This window comes from Rutidosis leptorrhynchoides, chromosome 2 (assembly GCF_046630445.1).
Source record: "Rutidosis leptorrhynchoides isolate AG116_Rl617_1_P2 chromosome 2, CSIRO_AGI_Rlap_v1, whole genome shotgun sequence".
In the NCBI taxonomy this organism is placed as follows: Eukaryota; Viridiplantae; Streptophyta; class Magnoliopsida; order Asterales; family Asteraceae; genus Rutidosis; species Rutidosis leptorrhynchoides.
Window position 1 is genome coordinate 699,190,456 of NC_092334.1, and position 7,626 is coordinate 699,198,081.

Consider the following 7,626-nt stretch of genomic DNA (forward strand, 5'->3'; position numbering starts at 1 on the left):
CTACATCAACAGTTATAAGTATACATATAATCCTTATCTCTTAGAATTATGATCTTCCACTCTGAAATTTTGAAAAGCACCCAGTCTACAAATCAATACTCTAAAAACTGTACAAGCTGAATACAGTAGCAAAAACTGTACACGACCTTAACCGTCGAAGGTATAAAGATAAAGAATAGTATGTTGGCAAAGCTCGGAAAAGTTGGAACTGAAAACCAGATTGAGCAAACCATGAAGGAGACTCTGAACAAATTACAAGAACTAAACTTGTACATAAAGAATCCAGATGATTCCGTTTCTGATGAAATCTTTAGATAATACCTTACTCCTTAACCACTTTAAATCATCGTGAATGAATTTCCTCATCACAATTTGATTCTGAAATCTTAAGATATCATCGTACCTTACTTTATTAATATCCTCAATATTTCTGAAGATGTTTTCATAACTATTCTTATCTGAAATCATTAATCTCTTCGTGCTATCAGTGTTACATCATATAGAAACTATTAGTTTCTATATTCTGTAAACTTTCGAACTTAAAATATGAATGTTATTGAAGTAATGTTGGAAACTGATGCATGAGTTAGTATAATATAATGACACTTGATCAACGTGATTATATTACAGTAAGTCATGCTGAGTTTCTAAATGGAACATGATGATTCATAGGTTATAACGTCATCAGGTGTAATGTTACATAACTCTTTCATTCTGATTAACTTCTGAACATATCAAGAAAATATATTCTTGATAGTTCTATTCTCAGTGATTCTGGTAATTTGACAAATCAAATCGTGCTATTACATTCTTTCTTGCTTAGAACCTTATGATCAATCGAAACTTCATACCTACGAGTTCTGGACCATTATTCACTTGACTTAAAGTAGGGAAGAGAAAACAAAATCATGAAATTTCAAAATATCAATAGGGGTATAAATCACAGTAAATTGGAGAGAGTATTAACTGTGGATGGCAATGATTACAGAAAGACAAAAGTAGAGGCATCGAAATATAAGAGAAAATATAAATCCCAATCATAACACGGAGGTTACAAACCGTGGATATTAATACGAATAGCAATATAAAGACACGGTATATTTAAGAATAGTATCACCCGAAGGCAATAGTTAAAGTAAATAGATTTTTCAGGTGGAAGATTGAAAAGAAGGATGACAGAAGTGATAATTAGAAAAATATCAAGGATTGGAACGGGATTAAGCATTTTCACAACCTTTTGGATGTATGAACTAAGAAAGAAAGTATAGGAAAGGTGAGAATAATGGAACGGAAGAGCTTAATTTATAATGGAAATATCAGATAGGGTAATCGAGGCAGATCACCGTAATTAATTATAGAGATCTTATTTTACTTATTCGCTGAAGAATCAAATCTTTTAGATTTCGAAGATTTTCTTAAAATCCCTTAAATTCCGGAAATCAACCATATCTACGTCAAAAAATTTAACGAAACACTATTTACTCATCTCACTTTTTTGTGATAGCTTCACTCGTACTCTTCGAATAATCAAATTATTTTATCCATATTACTCAATGATGATAAAACTCTAATTTCTAGCTCGTATGCGTCATGAAAACATTTTTATTGTTAGCCATGACCACCTCACTCAAATTTCGGGATGAAATTTCTTTAACGGGTAGGTACTGTGATGACCCGAGAATTTCCGACCAAATTTAAACTTGATCTTTATAAGATTCTGACACGATAAGCAAAGTCTGTAATATTGAGTTTTAAAAATTTTAAACTGTTTACATAGAATCATTTACCCTTTGACTATTCCCGACGATTCACGAACAATTATCTGTAAATAAATATGCACAGGTGTATACATACATAAATATAAATAATTATAATAATTGGAAATAATAAAAATTTATCAATTGAATTAAGAATTATTATCATTAAGTTTTGTCATTAAGAATTATTATTATTGTTATTATTATCATACACATCATATAATAAATAACATGTAATGGTAATATTTAATATAATGAATTTAATTATAAGTTAAACTATAATTGTTATAGTAATATTATCATTACTTTTATTATTAACATCTATATTGATATTACTAATACTATAATGAATACAAATATAAATTTTAATACTATTATTACTAATATGATTGTAATTAGTATTATTATTAGTATCATTAGTAATATTATTACTATTATCATTATTATTTTAGTTAGCAACTTTATAATACAAATTAATATGGTTATCATTAATAATATTATTATCTTTTTTAAAATTTTCTTTTAATAATATTATCATAATCTTGATAAAGTTGTTAATAATATTATTATTAATTCCATTGTTATTATTGCTAGTATTTTTATTAAAAATAGATTTAATAAATAGATTTATACTATTAATTAATATTACAGAATTTAATATATATATAACAGATACATAAATAACTAATACATATATATAAAAATATATACATATACAGATAAAAAAAAGAATGCGGTTAGCTAAATATATAGATACAAATACAGATATCTGTGTATATAAATATATAAATTCGATTAATTACATGTATATATATATAAAGTTATATATTCTGTTTCCAATCGATGTCCAATTGTATCATGATTTGGTTTTGTGTTACCAACTAGTACAAAAATGATTCCTAATTTTTCTATAGCAAACAAAATCAGATTTGGATTTAAACTACCTACTTTCAATTTTTTTCTAACTGATGCATGATACTTGTACCTTCTGTCGACCTTTTGATTACACGTCCACTTCTGGAATCAAACTAAATCAATTACAGATATTATATCAAGGATAAAACACACTATATGAGGAGCTATTGAAAATTAAACTAGTAAAACATAATTCTTTTTTTTTTTAAAAACTGTCGGTTTACTCTGTTCATGGTTCCAATTTTAAACAGCTTGATCTTTGAATAAATTTCAAATTGTGTTAATGTGGTTTTGTTAGTAATGTTTTACTTAATCTTTCTTCAAAGATTGAACTCTCAACTTGTTATAACGAACTCGAATTATGGAGTCAAAGTTTATGTTTCAAAAAGTCAAACCTTGTGTTCATCATTAAATTGGAGTTTGTTTCAATGTTTTGATTTTAATTGATAGTCCAGATAGTTTCTAATAAACCTTTAGAATCTTTTTCATGTTGGAACTTTGATCCAAAATTGTCTAAATTTTAAAATCGCGTAATTAGTTCATGGTATTCATAGCGAGGTGATGAAACAATTCTGTTAAAATTGTTCTTTTATGTTTCTCTTTTCTGAATAAATTGATAACACTACTTCTGGTCGACTACAAATAAATTTATGATCTTAATTCGAATGAGTAAATTTGTAATAGGATGGATTGTTCCCTGGTTGATTTGATAGCAAAGAAGAAGCATAGAGAAAAACAGAAATAAAAACGGGTTAAATTGAAATGGGTATGGGAATATTTCAGAAAAACAACTTGGTTCAAATGGTTAGGGTGCTGGGTTAGTAAACGAGAGGTCACGGGTTCGAGCCCGGGCTGGGCTATTTTCTTTTCTTTTTGGACTTCATTCCTATAAGGTAGTCTTCATTTACTTATTTATTATTATTATTATTATTATTATTATTATTATTATTATTATTATTATTATTATTATTATTATTATTATTATTATTATTATTATTATTATTATTATTATTATTATTATGGTTAGTATTAGTAATATCAATATTATAATTATTATTATCATTATCATTATTAAGATTATTATAAGTAGTATAATTAGGAATATGTTAATAACATAAATATATGTTTATTAAGAAGTTAATAAAAGATGAAATGGTAAAGAATATGGAAAGAGATCATAATTATATAAATACATGTACGATTATGATTATGTTAAGAAGTAGAATTTTAGAAATTATAATTACAAGTTTAGGAATTTAACACGAAGATTATTATGACTAATAATATTATTATTAGAATTATCATTAGTATTATTATTTTTATTATTACTAGTATCATTTTCTTTAAAATTATTATTTTATTCCAAACTATCATTTTAACAAATAAATATTGGTATATAAAAATATAATTATTATATATACTATAACTATATTAATATTGCATATCCATTATATATTAAACCTAAAAACACTGCTAACATAAAGATTTACATATAACAAATTTTGATTTAACAATATAATACTATTTATATAGATATATATGTATTAGTATAAATATATGTATAAATAGTCATATACAAAATAATATATATATATATATATATATATATATATATATATATATATATATATATATAACTTTTGAAATAACAAATATATATTAATTAAATATAAACTAGTTTGATTATTATTACATGTTAGCTATATGTGTTAATATATATATACACCTGATATAGGTTCGTGAATCCGATGCCAACCCTGCATTGTTCAATATAGACATATGTATTTTTACTACAAAATACATTTGGTGAGTTTCATTTGCCTTTTTACCCTTTATATTTTTGGGCTGAGAATACATGCGTAATTTTTATAAATGTTTTACGAAATAGACACAAGTAATTGAAACTACATTATATGGGTGAATGATCGAAGCCGAATATGCCCCTTTTTACTTGGTAACCTAAGAATTAGTAAACCAGTCTACTAATTGATGCGAATCCTAAAGATAGATCTATTGGGCCTAACGAACCTCATCCGTTGTAGCGGATGCTTTAGTACTTCGATGTTGTTTTATATCATGTTCGAAGGATTTCCCGGAATGATAGGGGATATTCTTATATGCATCTTGTTAATGTCGGTTACCAGGTGTTCAATCCATATGAATGATTATTTTTGTCTCTATGCATGGGACGTATATTTATGAGAAATGAAAATCTTGTGGTCTATTAAAATGATGGAAATGAATGTTTATGATAAACTAATGAACTCACCAACCTTTTCGTTGATACTTGAAAGCATGTTTATTCTCAGGTATGAAAGGAAATCTTCCGTTGTGCATTTGCTCATTTTAGAGATATTACTTGGAGTCATTCATGACATATTTCAAAAGACGTTGCATTCGAGTCATTGAGTTCATCAAGATTATTATTATTAAGTTAATTATAGTTGAATATATTATGAAATGATATGCATGCCATCAACTTTCGATGTAAAGCAAGTTTGTCTTTTAAAAATGAATACAATGTTTGTAAAATGTATCATATAGAGGTCAAGTACCTCGCGATGTAATCAACTATTATGAATCGTTTATAATCGATATGGACTTTGTCCGGATGGATTAGGACGGGTCGTTTTAAAACGCTTTTGTAATGCTTCCGATGTGATAAAACGAAGATTCGTATTGTTAAGTGAGCTGAAACTGTTTTTAAAGTTAGATAAAAATTTCTAGAGTAAACTAGAAATTGTTTGAGACCTTGATCTTCTGGAATATGTTAGTTTAGGTGTTACTTGACATCTTTCATTTGTATGCGAACTTTCGAAAACATGATTTGCCATGAGATATATGCTCGTCTAAGTGACATGTCTGTTTGATGAACTAAACTGGAAGGTCTGTAAAGATTGATTAATCTGTACGAATTGGATAAAGAGACGTCTTTGATTATTTTACCACAAAAATTTCGGAATGTTTTGAGATGACTCCAATTGGCCGTTCATCAAAATCTATTTTCTATATTTTCTGAGAAATATTTCAAAACTGATGCGCGTGCTGAAACTGATTTAGTAAGCCGTAATTAGACCCCTTCTGACTTCTGACTTTTAAATATCATATGAGGCTTTGGCTGGACTTTTTGAAATCGATTTTAAGTATATATGTGATCTGGAGTTTTTCATAATTTTATTATTTATGTGCTATAAACTATAGTTGAATCTTTCTATGTTGTACGTATTTCGAAGGCATGCTTTAAACTGCGAATGTGCAATTTGCTTAACGATGAGCTGTAAAGTGATACTTGACCTAGGTTTGACATGTTGACCATGTTTGCATGACCTACTGAGATGTTTGACTTTAGTTGACCACTTTGCCCAAGTTGACTTTAGGGTTGACTTTGGTTGACTTTTGTTGACTTGCTTGGATTAGTTGACTTTTACTTGCTTGTTGAGTCAGTCTGAGCACTAGGACTTTGCGTACACTATGGGTTGACATAGTATGACCTATATGTGTATACTTAAGATGACCTATTTGACTAGGTTGTGTTGTTGGTCGAGATTGTTCGACTACAGTACGTTTTGCAAAGATATTTCAGTGCTTTTGCTAAGGTGAGTCTACAGTCCCTTTTTCTTTAACATTTTTGGGATGAGATACATGCTATTTTTGAAACTATTTCTTAAACTGTTTTTACAACTATATTACATATTAGGCACGAGTAACTTACCAAGAATATACATATGAGTTTAGATCAAAAATCCCTTAGCTTGATTATATTAGTTACTTTGTAAGCTCGACTTATAGGGACGGTACCGTTAGGTTTGACAGACCTCGCCTAAACATAACTGGCGTCTATTTTGTTGTTACTCGTACACTTGATTGGTGTATGCTATGATAGGGTAAACTAAAGACGTGTGCTCGGCTCACGCAAAGGGTAAAGCTTTATAATCAAGTGCTCATGATAAGTATATATTATTACGAAGCTTTTTAGAAATCTCGTGGCCTAACTTACGATGAATGTTACTTAAACATGATGTTTACAAACTTGAAACTGGACATGGTAATGTCTACAAACAGATGAAACAAAAAGAACTTTTTGATGTCACTCACAGTTGAAACTTGACATCTTACAAACAGTTTATTACTTAGCATTTGCTATATGCAAACTTTTGAGATTAAACCTTAGCGGTTTATTCAGATAAGCGATTTTAAGAAATGATTTTCGACAAACGATTTATGGAAACTGTTTTATGAAACATACGAGAACTATTTACTCAAACCTGTAGATTCACTCAACTTTATGTTGATCCATTTTGCATGTTTTATCTCAGGTATTAGTTGCTTCCGCTGTAGAACATTGTTGTCATGTAGAAGTCAAGCCAAGCATTGGGACCAGAGTTAATACGTCGTTAGTGGATTCTGACGGGGTATTATATTCCAACATTCACAAACCCTAATTTTCAAACTTGTGATTTGAGCTTGTTAATCTATACCATCTTGTTCCCTTCATTTTCAACAACATCATAAGGTAAATTGTATGACGAATCTCAGCTCTAAATCCTTGATTTTGAAGAATTTGTGTTTAAAGTTTGGGTAAAATGAGTTTTATTGTATAGCTAGCTTGAATTTAGTGATTTTGATGTTATTTGTGTTGTTTAGTGCCTGCTAAGTGATTTATGAACATCGTATATGCTTCGTGAGCAAGCAATTGGCCAAAAGACATCACAAATACTGATTTTTAAGTTGAAACCCGTCATGGAAACTGCTGATGCTATTCTTTGTCACTCGCACGAGTGAGACATCACTCGTACGGTTGGAAGGCCAATCGTGTGGTGAACCGTGTGAGTGAGCTGGTACTTGAACTGTTTAAATGGAATGGCTGAGCTGTACGGTTGAACTGTAACTCGTACGAGTCACTAGTCACTCACGTTTTCAACCGCACAGATTAGTTTTTGTTATGTTAGATGTT